General features: G+C 39.5%; 1 long non-coding RNA gene across 2 annotated transcripts; it reads right to left on the reverse strand.

Annotated features, from left to right (window-relative positions):
• Positions 1 to 2,026: 2,026 nt before the first annotated feature.
• LOC131683013 (uncharacterized) lies at positions 2,027 to 8,599 on the reverse strand. 2 transcript variants are annotated; one of them, XR_009304319.1, is made up of 3 exons: positions 8,404 to 8,599; positions 3,397 to 3,715; positions 2,027 to 2,552 (listed from the first exon to the last, which is right to left on the reverse strand). It is a non-coding gene; the product is annotated as an uncharacterized LOC131683013 (long non-coding RNA). The 2 variants fall into 2 exon arrangements; XR_009304320.1 differs by lacking the exon at positions 8,404 to 8,599 and adding an exon at positions 8,025 to 8,073.
• Between the last annotated feature and the right edge of the window lie 5,373 nt (positions 8,600 to 13,972).

A 13,972-nucleotide genomic window follows, 5' to 3' on the forward strand; every position in this document is an offset into this window, starting at 1 on the left:
ATCGGCAAGAAAGTATTAACAAAGTTTGCCGAAGATACTATATATCTAAAACCAACGATTTTGGCGCAAACAGTTTTGTCTTCCTAAATACAGCTTTGGGACCATAGTGCAACGGTCGCTGCTTGGTTGAATTGTACGGAGCAATCAGCGCAGATAATTACCACCTTTACAAATTACATTATTTTCGTTATCTATAATAGACGTACATTTTACGGGATCAAATACAATATACGTGCACATATTTCCGATCGGATAGTGCAAAAATATAGCGATTTCGATCAGTACAACGGAAGTTAATCGCATTTGAAGACTGGGAAAAAATCTCAGCAGAAATTTGAAACGAGCAGATCGGTGTAGAATCTGCCGTTTCAAAAATGTAGCGTTAGCAGTGTTTGCGCCTTAGCTAAAGGCAATATTAAAAGTGCTCGAATCATTTATCTAGTTCATGGGTGGTGGGTATTGAGGAGGAAAGTGGGTGAAACAGAGGTGAACAGGAAACCTAGTACAGAAGATAAATAATAACGGGAAAACTGTAATAGGGAAAATAAAAATCAAGAGAGAACCGGAAACTCTGAAATTGAAAACCGGAAACCCTTGAGTGATAGAAGAAAGAAGAATTAGTTAAAAGGATAAGTTTCTTGGTCGGTCAGGAGAATCAACTCGATCTTTCCCTTTTGGACCGCCGAGTAGAAAAGTTAGATGAACAGTTGTAAAAAGCAGTGAGGAAAATCATAGTATAATTGAAGTACGTGTGCAGTTAAAAAGTGAAAAAGGAATATAATGTTTTAAAATTGGTTTGATTTCAGATTAAAAATATAATTAAAATGCTTTACAAAAAATCGTGAGTCATGCAGTGAAATGTATTTTAAAAAAAGTAAATATATTTAAAACTAATAAAACCTACGGATTAATTTAAATAAAATTATTCTAGAGAGCAGTAAGGTTAAAAAAGTGAGTCGTTAGAAAAAATAGACTGTGAAAGGAGTTGTGATAATAACAGGTAAATGTGTAGCAATGAAATCGTGTGTCAGGTTCTTATGCAGTTTGTATTTTATACAGCCACATTCCGGTGGCGAAGCCATCTTGGGGTTTTACCGCTGCGGGATCGAAACCCGGAAAATCGAGCGAGTGCGATTTTGATCATTTTCCGTCCGTGCAGGATCAAATCGCCAGTGGTATCCGGCTTAGGTTGCCCTGGGTGTACCTATCGCCTCGTGGTTGCGTACCACTATAGGTATATTCGGAGAGCGTTGGTCATCGGTTAAAGTTACTCGGCCCACGGGCATCACACGCTACACGTGATAGCCAGATTCGTGGCATGGTCCTCTAGGGGAAAGACTACCAACGCCAGAGTAATCAGCCCGGCTCACGTCCCGAAATCGGAGGCCCTCCGTATGATACCACCCCGTTAGCTCAGCTCGGCAAGGAAATCACGCCGATAGGCATCGAGCGTTCGATCACAACCCAGAATACCCCACCGTAAGTGAATTTCCACCATCATCGCAACTCACTACCGTTTGCTACCTGTGGGCGAACATTGTCGACGCATCGTTAGCAGCAACTGTCGGTCTCGCAGAGATCGGCTTTCTCGTCGGCCAGCATCGTGGTAGCTAAACCACCCACAAGGGGGTGGTCGGCAGGCACCGAATCGTCGTCTTCAAATCCTGTAAGTACGCGAACCTTTGACATACACCATAACACCAGCTACGAGTAGGGAAATCTTGTTTGTTAACAAGTAGGGGAAGAGAAAAGGATTTAGGGAAGTAGGAAGACTCACGTAGAACAAACACAAAAGGGGAGTGACGTCACGAGCAGGGACTGGGTAACAGTTAGCTCTTGCAGGAGGCAGAGCAGGGGATTGTAAATAACCTTTTAAAAAAAAAAAAACAAACGAAGTCTCGCCAATTTTTAAATTTATTAAAACGTACTTTTCATTTTCATTAGTATTTAATTCTTTTTTTATTTACCTTTAATAAACTAGTATTTTCCTCTAAGTAATTTCTTTTAATTAAAATCAATTGGATGAACAACTAGAAAGATAGAATCAGTAAGTGATTGGGAGCATTTGGGAAGTTATTGGGATTGGACTTGGGAACATTGTTTGTGTCGTTGGGAAGGAAGTTGAGGTGGTTTTTTCGTTGGTGGGTCAAGACATCGCTAGCTGGGCATTTTTGACCGGAGTTCTTGGCAGACGACTCCGTCGTCTGGCGCGAAGCCGAGAATTTAAGGACCCCTAACCTGAGCCCCCTTACATTGGCGCCCAACTCCAAATAAGATCGTCCCACTAGAATTTTTAAGTTTGAATGTTCCATGGTTTCACCACACTTGTATATATTTGAATTAAATTGTAATTTATTGTTGATTCGAGCACTTTAGATATTATTTGCATTGATTTCATTTAGGTTAAGGGTTTTGGTGAATAAGATAAAAAAAATCGATTTATAGTACGCAATATAAAAACAAAGTGAATTGAAGTTTATTTTCGCTAGTTCTAAGTTCTTTCATTTTACAGCTTCTCTCTTTTTTAAATTTTACGGTAACGCACCAATTTTCTGAAAAAGATAAAGAAAATAATAATTAGTACAATGGCTACATCAGATGGGTCAGTTTTGCAAATAAATGCAAATGATTTGAGTGAAAGTGAGGTAGATTATGAGCTCTCGATAAGAAATAAGCTCTACGAAGAGTCTGGAAGACAAAAGAGAGACCGCTTAAGGAACATTTTTCTAGGAGAGAGTAGCGACACGGTCGTCCTAACTGATAATATTTTCTTCGTGAATGAATTACCGTTAGTATCCAGAAAATTAGAAGAGATCGAGTATGGTCTGGCGAGGAATATTGAGGTTAAATGGATTTCTCAGCTTCGACATTGGAAAGAAAGAATTTATAGAGCAAAAGTAGTTGATTTAGCTCAAGGAGAGCAAAAAGTTGAGTTGCTATCGAAAATCAGAAGTTTAATAAAACAATACAAAACAGTGGCATTTAGATTGATGAATCTCAGTGATTCTGAAGAAAATTTTAGCGCGTCGAAAGGTTTAGAAAGAAGTCGGGTTGAACAGGAAGAAGAACAAGAAAGAGTAAAACATAAACGTGACACTCGCTTTTCAGGTAATAGAAATGAAGATCAATCTTTTGATCACGATACTTTATCAAAAGCAGTGAATTCGACAATCGGAGACTATTTCAAACAATTTCCGAATATTGCTGGAATGAAGATTAGTATTGATCGCGATAATAAGGCAAAGAATGAAGTTAGTAAAGAAACGAAACCAAATAAAAATCTGGGTGCTGTGCCAAAGAAATCAGAGAAGATAGGCTCGATAGGAAAGCAGGGTTATAAAAAACAAAGTAAAAGTGAGGAACAAAAGGTTACGAGAGGCAGAAAGACTAAATTACCTGAAAGTTCGCCTTCAGCGGACGAGAGTTCATCTCTTGACTCATTGAGCAGTCTTATTTCATCAGAATCTAGCACAGATTCTGAACCGATAAGCCACTCAGAAAGATCTGAGGAAATTTATTGGCGAGATAATCGGTTCCAACATTACCGGTTAGACAAATGGGGTATCCAGTTCAATGGAGATGTACAGGGAATGGATGTTACTGATTTCGTGTTCCAGGTTAACGAGTTGATGAATGCTGAACGTATTCCAAACGATAGGTTCCTTGATCAAGCTTACATCCTTTTTGCGGGAGAGGCCCGCAGATGGTACTTTACCTACAAAAAAAAGTACAAAACGTGGGATAAGTTTTCCAAGCAATTAAAGATTCGCTTTGGTGACCCTAATAAGGACAGGAAAATTCTCCAAGACATCAAAGATAGAAAACAGAAAAAAGGGGAGTCATTCGTTGCATTTTGCTCAGAAATAGAGGGAATGTTTGAAAGAATGACAAAACAGTACTCGGAGCGTAAAAGGTTGAAAGTCCTTAGAAATAATATGCGACGCTGGTACAAAACTAAACTTTCTTTTTACAAAATTAAGAACATCGCCCATTTGAGCATGCTCTGTCAACGATTAGATAAGGACAGTGGAAGAATTTATTCAAAACCTATACAGCCGCTTAGAAAACAAATCAGAAACGTTGATGCGTCTTCTAATTCATCTTCGTCTTCAGCAGATGAACAGGAGGTATGTGCATTTAATAGAAAAGAAGGCCAGCAGAGAAAATTTCGGGAACCCCAAGCAAACACACCTGAGTCACAAGGACGGGAAAATTTAGTCCGACTTAATTCGCTGTGTTGGAATTGCAGAAAATATGGCCATCGGTGGAGGGACTGTAGGCAACCGAAGGTCATTTTCTGCCACGCATGTGGTTCACCTGGAGTTACCTTTTTTACATGTCCTAAAAGTCACATGCTTCCCCAACAAGTTCCAAAAAACGAGAGTACGGAGGAGAAATAAGGGGTGATTCTTTTCCGGAAAAATCAGAAGACCTCACGAAGAGTAGTGATCAGATTAATTGGAAAATATATGAGTTGAACATCAGACCGAGTAAATGCCCACATATCATAGTAAAAATTGTTGAGTCAAAAATTGAAGCTTTACTAGATTCAGGAGCTGAAATTTCCGTCATGAATTCGATTGAAATAATCCACAAATATAATTTTAAAATTCATAAAACGAACATCAAGGTAGATACAGCAGGAACAGCTGATCATAATTGCTTAGGATTTATAAATGTTCCACTAACATACAATAACTCAACGAAAGTGATCCGAGTTTACATCGTATTAGAATTTTCCAAACCATTAATTCTAGGCATTAATTTCTGGAAAGCCTTTCATATAGTTCCGGCGATGGAACTAAATAACAAGAAAATTATTTCTTTAGATCAAATAAACACTCGGGAACGGGCACAAGTGGATTCTTTACACTTGGTAGAAAACTATTTTGATTTCAATGAATCAGTAATAGCACTTAAACTTTCAGAATTCGTGGGAGCGTTTGAAGAACGAAGGGATGAAAAGGAGGAAGAAGATTTGTCTTTAGAAGTTCCCACGTTAGACTTTCCGTCGATGTCGGTCGAAGAAATAGAAACGGAGCACATACTAGATCAAGCAGAACGATCTCAACTGTTAGAAGCAATAAGTTGTTTCGAATTTTCCGAAGATGATAAGATAGGTAGGACCGCGATTCTAGAACACGAAATTCAAATTATTCCGGGAGCAGAACTTAAAGCTTCTCCAACGTACCGCTGCTCACCTTACGTACAAAAATTCGTTGACGAAGAGATAGAACGCATGAAAAAGATGGATGTAATAGAAGCCTGCGACTCAGACTACGCGAGCCCTTTACTGCCGGTAAAGAAGACAAACGGGAAATTTCGAGTTTGTTTAGATTCGCGGCGAGTGAATGACGTGACAAAAAATAACGCGTATCCTATTCCAAATTTGCACGAAGTGCTGCATAGAATCAAAAAGGCCAAATATTTCAGTGTAATTGACCTGAAAGAGGCGTACTGGCAAATCCCATTAGCGAAGGAATCGAGGAAATATACCGCGTTTAGGACAAAATCAGGGTTGTATAGATTCAAAGTAATGCCTTTTGGCTTGAAGGGAGCACCTTTCACTATGTCCAAGCTTATGGATTTATGCCTTGGAAATGACCTGCAACCTTACGTATGGGTTTATTTGGACGACATCATACTCGCGACCGAAACTTTATCGCAGCATGTAAAACTTATAAAAGAAGTGGCAAGTCGTTTGAAACGAGCCAATCTAACGATTAGTTTGAACAAGTCTAAATTCGGTAGGAAAAGTGTTAGGTATTTAGGGTATGTGGTTTCTGAACATGGTATTTCAATCGACATGGAGAAAATAAGACCTATTCTAGATTATCAAACACCGAAAACCATAAAAGACATTAGACGTCTGCTCGGGTTAGCCAATTTTTACCAAAAGTTCATCAAACATTTTAGCGATATAACAGCACCCATCTCAGACTGCTTAAAAAAAGACAAAAAAAGGTTTTCCTGGACAACCGAAGCAGAAGAAGCTTTGGAGAGGCTTAAACAAGCATTAATTAGTCCACCAATTCTCGCCAATCCAAATTTTGACCTAGAATTTACAATTGAATCCGATGCATCTGACTTGGCAGTAGGCGCAGCCCTCACCCAGATGCAGAACGGTGAAAAACGAATTATTGCATATTTTAGCAAGAAATTGAATTCTACAAGGCGCAAATATGCTGCTGTAGAAAAAGAATGTTTAGCCGTTCTATGGGCAATTGAAGCATTCCGCCATTACATTGAGGGAACGCATTTCCGAGTGATTACAGACGCTCGAAGTTTGGTCTGGCTTTCAAAAATAAGCGCAGAAAAAGGTTCCGCGAAATTATGCAGATGGGCCCTTAAGCTACAACAATTCGACTATAGCATAGAATATAGGAAAGGGCGTGACAATATAACAGCCGACTGCCTTTCGAGATCACTCAGCACCATTAAAGTAAAATGGGAGGACTCTGACTATACCGGGATGTTAAATAAAATTAGGGATGAGCCAATAAAATATAAGGAGTTCAAAGTGATCGATAACACTATTTACAAGTTTGTAAATGATGAATCATCAATAACAGATACAAGATTCGAATGGAAACGAATTCCAACGAAACCTCAAAGGCTGGAACTAATCAGACAAACCCATGAAGAGGCCCACTTAGGGACAGAAAAAACGCTAGGCAAACTTAGGGAAAAATTTTATTGGCCGTTAATGTACAGTGACGTTAACCGGTTCTGTAATGGTTGCATGGTTTGCAAAACCTCAAAGACCGATAATGTTAATCACGTGCCCCCTATGGGTAAACAGAAAATAGCTACTCAACCCTGGCAAATCATTGCCATAGATTATGTGGGACCATTTCCACGCGCAAAACGATCAGGAAATACATGTTTGCTGGTTCTTACAGATATATTTTCCAAGTTTGTAATCATACAACCACTTAAAGAGGCTAAAGCAAAGCAGCTATCTTTTTTCATGGAAAACATGGTATTTTTGTTGTTCGGGGTACCCGAAATCGTTCTGTCCGATAATGGGGCACAATTTACATCCAAAGAATTTAAAAATCTGTTGGAAAAATACGGTATAAGCCATTGGCTGACTCCAGTCTATTTCCCGCAAGTTAATAACGCGGAAAGAACGAATCGTGTTATTACCTCGGCAATTAGAGCTCTCATTAAAAAAGAGCAGGATGAATGGGACACAAATATTTACAAAATTGCACACGCAATTAATAATGCAACTCATTCATCAAGTAAGTTTTCCCCATATTTTGTAAACTTTGGTAGGAATCAGATAAGCTCAGGTGAAGAATACCAAAACCTAAGAGATGTGGGTCGAGATATAACCCCTGGGGAGAAAGAACACAGTGATAAAATACACAAAATTTACGAAGAAGTTCGGAAAAACCTCAAAATGGCATACGAAAAATATTCCAAATATTACAACCTACGCGCAGGGAAAATGCTAGAATTTTCAGTAGGGCAGAAGATTCTGAAGAAAAATCACTGGTTGTCAGACAAAGGGAAGGGGTTTAACGCAAAACTGGCACCCAAATATTCTGAAGCCATTGTCGTGAAGAGAGTAGGAGATTATTGTTATATTCTAGAAGATATGAATGGTAAAAATCTAGGAATGTATCATGTATCTCAACTGAAGAAAATTTAAAAACATAATGTAAATAAATAAATATAAAGCTATGTAAATAAACAAGGAAAACAGTAAAATAAAAACTTGAAAAAATACGCAAAGTCGGCAAACTAAAAAGTAATGAGAGGCGAAGCTATGTAAATGACTAAGTTAACATGAAAATGAATTGAACAAAAATATGAACAAAAACGGAAATATGATAAATTTTCAGGAAATTTGGTCAAATTTGAAGGAGGAGTTTTTGCAGTTTAAAGCGAAAAAATAAAAAAAAACCACGAGCTATGTATATACACAATGAGAGAAGTTCAGAACGGAACCGCATAAAATACGCAGAGTCGGAAAATATAAAAAAGCATGATCGGAAGGAGGAAAAATTACTTACCAAAAACCACGAAACAAAGCAACACCACGCAACCAGTTGCGTTTACTTTCAGTATCATGCTAAAAAATAAGAAGATTTTAATATCAATAATAATTCATCCTGTAAATATTTTATAATAAATTTAGTAAGAAACTTTTTATCTTTTTCGAAAGAAACCAAAAGATTCATAAGGAGAAAATTAAATTGAAAGCACTGATCGTTCATTACGTGATCGATGCAGTGGCTTTAATTCAGAACAATAGGTAGGATAGAGTGATCAACTCAAGGTCACGAGGGCATAGGATAGATGAAGCTCAGGAAATAGAGATAGGTTACGTATACTGATTAAATGAGTTAAATCAATTAATAATAGTGAGTAATTAGTAAAATTTATACTTACGTTTTTGGCAAAGTGAGCACCGACTAATCCTAGAAACATCCATCCAAATGTGGTCATAGCAATAGCCAGAGCATCAATCCACGTTTTTCCGTTTTGCTGCGAACAACGCACTTCATACACCAGCAGTTGATCACAGACTATATCTCAACAATACCATATACGTTACAATAGCCCAGTGGTCCATCATACGTTTATAAGCCGAGAGAGAGAGAAGGGAGAGTAATTTGCAGTTTGATAGTGTCCATATAATGATATGGAATTATTTTCATATGTATTTAACTACATTTTGGCAATACGAATATGACTGAAAATGAGTTCAGGTACATTTTTCGGAGTATGGCATATGTAGTGGTTGGGAGCGTAATGCTTGAATTTTTCCAATAGTTGTATTGGAGTGAGGTATCTTCCGATACCGTATACAAAGAATATTTTGCTAGTTAGTTAACTGGTGCGAAACCTAGTTTACGGTCGCGTTGGATCTCTCTCGGCATGTTTGTATAGAGTTGAACAAATAGAATCGGTCGGTGTTAGGATAAATTGCATGAAATTAATGATAGGTGAAAATAGTAGAGTTAAGCGGAAATTGTTTACTGAATCGGTGTGAATTATTATCGAAAAATAAGTGTTAAGTGTAAAAACCGGAAAGTATATAAAGGTTAGTTTAATGGAAAAAAAAATATTTCATATTTTTTTTTTGGGGTAGTTGGGAGTGATGAAACGAGCAGATCGGTGTAGAATCTGCCGTTTCAAAAATGTAGCGTTAGCAGTGTTTGCGCCTTAGCTAAAGGCAATATTAAAAGTGCTCGAATCATTTATCTAGTTCATGGGTGGTGGGTATTGAGGAGGAAAGTGGGTGAAACAGAGGTGAACAGGAAACCTAGTACAGAAGATAAATAATAACGGGAAAACTGTAATAGGGAAAATAAAAATCAAGAGAGAACCGGAAACTCTGAAATTGAAAACCGGAAACCCTTGAGTGATAGAAGAAAGAAGAATTAGTTAAAAGGATAAGTTTCTTGGTCGGTCAGGAGAATCAACTCGATCTTTCCCTTTTGGACCGCCGAGTAGAAAAGTTAGATGAACAGTTGTAAAAAGCAGTGAGGAAAATCATAGTATAATTGAAGTACGTGTGCAGTTAAAAAGTGAAAAAGGAATATAATGTTTTAAAATTGGTTTGATTTCAGATTAAAAATATAATTAAAATGCTTTACAAAAAATCGTGAGTCATGCAGTGAAATGTATTTTAAAAAAAGTAAATATATTTAAAACTAATAAAACCTACGGATTAATTTAAATAAAATTATTCTAGAGAGCAGTAAGGTTAAAAAAGTGAGTCGTTAGAAAAAATAGACTGTGAAAGGAGTTGTGATAATAACAGGTAAATGTGTAGCAATGAAATCGTGTGTCAGGTTCTTATGCAGTTTGTATTTTATACAGCCACATTCCGGTGGCGAAGCCATCTTGGGGTTTTACCGCTGCGGGATCGAAACCCGGAAAATCGAGCGAGTGCGATTTTGATCATTTTCCGTCCGTGCAGGATCAAATCGCCAGTGGTATCCGGCTTAGGTTGCCCTGGGTGTACCTATCGCCTCGTGGTTGCGTACCACTATAGGTATATTCGGAGAGCGTTGGTCATCGGTTAAAGTTACTCGGCCCACGGGCATCACACGCTACACGTGATAGCCAGATTCGTGGCATGGTCCTCTAGGGGAAAGACTACCAACGCCAGAGTAATCAGCCCGGCTCACGTCCCGAAATCGGAGGCCCTCCGTATGATACCACCCCGTTAGCTCAGCTCGGCAAGGAAATCACGCCGATAGGCATCGAGCGTTCGATCACAACCCAGAATACCCCACCGTAAGTGAATTTCCACCATCATCGCAACTCACTACCGTTTGCTACCTGTGGGCGAACATTGTCGACGCATCGTTAGCAGCAACTGTCGGTCTCGCAGAGATCGGCTTTCTCGTCGGCCAGCATCGTGGTAGCTAAACCACCCACAAGGGGGTGGTCGGCAGGCACCGAATCGTCGTCTTCAAATCCTGTAAGTACGCGAACCTTTGACATACACCATAACACCAGCTACGAGTAGGGAAATCTTGTTTGTTAACAAGTAGGGGAAGAGAAAAGGATTTAGGGAAGTAGGAAGACTCACGTAGAACAAACACAAAAGGGGAGTGACGTCACGAGCAGGGACTGGGTAACAGTTAGCTCTTGCAGGAGGCAGAGCAGGGGATTGTAAATAACCTTTTGAAAAAAAAAAAAACAAACGAAGTCTCGCCAATTTTTAAATTTATTAAAACGTACTTTTCATTTTCATTAGTATTTAATTCTTTTTTTATTTACCTTCAATAAACTAGTATTTTCCTCTAAGTAATTTCTTTTAATTAAAATCAATTGGATGAACAACTAGAAAGATAGAATCAGTAAGTGATTGGGAGCATTTGGGAAGTTATTGGGATTGGACTTGGGAACATTGTTTGTGTCGTTGGGAAGGAAGTTGAGGTGGTTTTTTCGTTGGTGGGTCAAGACATCGCTAGCTGGGCATTTTTGACCGGAGTTCTTGGCAGACGACTCCGTCGTCTGGCGCGAAGCCGAGAATTTAAGGACCCCTAACCTGAGCCCCCTTACAAATTTTTGAAAAGGTGCCCCCATATTGAGACGCTAGAAGTATTCTACTTCAATAACATGTTCGGAGATTTGCGAAGCGACAAACGCTTTGTTTGGTTATATTTCGTTTCCAGCGTGCTCGTTAACTCACAGACCAATCTTCAATTTTAGAAAGTTGTTCTGCAAACTGCCCACTAGTCGGTTTCTTATTTACCTAGGTGTCGGATCGCGGAATAACAACACCGAAATTTTAGTTTTTAAATGCTTCGCTTTATTCCGATACACGCGTACACGAAGTCGTCATCACCAACTCTTAAACTCAACTAACTCTCCTATCAACGAGTGTTGCCAGGCCTACCTATTTGTCACTGCTCTTTTATAAAGGGTCTAATTGGCCCTGACATCCCTCCTATTCTTTATAGCCGCAACTGCATTCGTATATTCATTAAGATACGCTGGCCTACGCTGTGTCCTGTAGGGTCTTATGATCTTATTGCTGGGTTCAACATCAACGATGCCATCTTGTGCGAATAAATTATTTTCCTTATTAACTGGTGTCAATTCTTTCGATGATTGATGATGCACCGGTTTGTTTCTAGGCAAACGCCTTAAATGTGGAACATTTCGCTGGACTTCACGGTTTGACTCGACTGACCGTAATGTAGCATCTGAGCCGTTAAAATTCACGATTTTATATTCTTCAGGAGCAAATGTGGTTGACAGTTTATTTTCCTTAATCATCCGCTTGCATACTACTACATCTCCCTCCCTTATTTCAGGTGGCTTTGCTCGACGCCGTGCATTGGTGTAATCCGCATCCTTTAGCTTTTTCTCCCAGTCTCTATCACGTATCGCTTCTTGCTTTGTTCGTGGAGTTACCTCGCCGAAAGCCGGAAGCTTGTCACGCAATACGCGCCTAAACATGAGAGTTGACGGTGCAACCCCAGTTGACGAGTGAAGAATCGAATTATACATCAATAAAAATGATCTTAGATCCCACATCCAGTCTCGGCTGTCTGATTCTTGGCTTATCTTGAGATGCTTCAAGATTGTTTTGTTTGCCCGTTCCACTTCACCATTAGCTTGTGGTCAATAAGGTGTCGTGCTTAGCAATGTGATTCCATATTCCTCACAGTATGATTTGAACTCATCGCTGATGAACTGTGGCCCGTTGTCCGATCTGATGCTTTCAGGGACACCAAATCTACTGAAGGTCTCATGTAAGGCCTGAATGGTACGCCTGGCTGTAATTGTTCTCATTACAATTGCTTCGGTAAATCTACTAAAATAGTCAACAATCACAAACAATGAATGACCTGAGGGTAGAGGACCCATGAAGTCGACAGCTATGTCCGTCCAGGGCTTCTCTGACATTTTCGTTCGCTTCAGAGGTTCGGGTGCTCCAAGACAGGAAACCAATGTACACTCTTTACATCGCTTGACATAAGACTCCACCTGTTTGTCCATTTGCGGCCACCAAACCTTCTGTCGCAACCATCGTTTCATCGCTGCCATCCCTGGGTGAGCTTCATGCGCTAAAGTGATTACACGTTCTTGCAGCTGTGTAAGGATGACCAAGCGATTACCTCTCAAGAGTACCCCATCGACTAAACATAGTTCATTTATATAGGGTTTGAATTCTTTCGGAATATTTGCTCCAGCTCCCTCTTCTAATGCTTTACAAACTTTTTGAATTATTTCGTCATTCTTAGAGTCTTCGGCTACTTTGTCAACTGTAACCGCGATTGGTACTGTATCTGCAATAACGCTTCGGATGTATCTTTCGGTCGGTTCATCAAACGTTTCACTGTCTGGCACACTTGATCTCGATAGTACATCAGCAATGTTGTCGGATCCCGGAACGTGTTCTACTTTGAATGTATATCCTTGAAGTCTGAGAACCCAGCGTTCAATCCGAGCACAGGGTTTAGATCTAGGATTGAAAAGAAATTTCAGCACTTTACAGTCGGTTATCAACGTAAACTTTTTGCCAAGGAGGTACAGTCGGAATTTCTCCACTCCCCACACCAGCGATAGAGCTTCTCGCTCTGTTTGAAAATATTTTTTTCTAGTTCCGTCAGCGCTTTACTAGCATATGCGATAACTCTGCATTTCTTTTGGGGATCTTCTTGCAAAAGAACTGCTCCAAGTCCAGTTGGACTGGCATCGGTCACTAATTTCGTTTGATCTTTTGGATTGAAAAAACCCAGATGATGAATTTTGCCGATTTCATCTTTAATCCGATGGAAGGCAGATACTTGTTCTGCTGTCCATTGAAACTGTCCTTGTCCACGAAGAGACTCTCTCAGAGGGTCTGTTAATGATGCTAGGTTTGGAACAAATCTTCCAACATAGCAAACCAAACCAAGAAAACTCCTGAGTTCGGAGAGATTTTGTGGCTCTCGGTAAATATGAATAGCCGAAATTCTACTCTCGGTTGGTTTAACACCGTGGGTGGATAATTGATGACCCAGGAATTCTAAACTATCAGTACTGTACACACACTTCTTTTCATTTAGTAGCATATCATATTCGGAAAATCTCTTAAGAGTTTCAGCCAGTCTGCGAGCATGTTCTTGAATGGTAGTACCGTGGACGACTACGTCATCCAAATACACAATGACACCGTCCAACCCCACAACAATAGACTCCATTACCTTCTGCAAAAGTTCGGGTGCACAACTCACTCCGAACATGAGCCGTTTGTACCTAAGTAATAAATATTTAAAAAGCAAAAAAAGAACACTTAATATAGTTTTCTGATTTACAAAGATCCATAGTTATGAGCCTGTAAAGACCCTGTTTTGTTATGAAAGTGGTTATTGGTCTCGATCGTTCCGATATCTCAACCTGATGGTACGCGTCTTTGATGTCGATTTTAGAGAATCTCACGGCCCCGCAGACAGATCCAAGCAGCTCGTCTACTAGAGGCAATGGATGTGATTCGCGCAGCACCGCT

The sequence above is a fragment of the Topomyia yanbarensis genome, chromosome 2, assembly GCF_030247195.1.
Source record: "Topomyia yanbarensis strain Yona2022 chromosome 2, ASM3024719v1, whole genome shotgun sequence".
Classification (NCBI taxonomy): domain Eukaryota; kingdom Metazoa; phylum Arthropoda; class Insecta; order Diptera; family Culicidae; genus Topomyia; species Topomyia yanbarensis.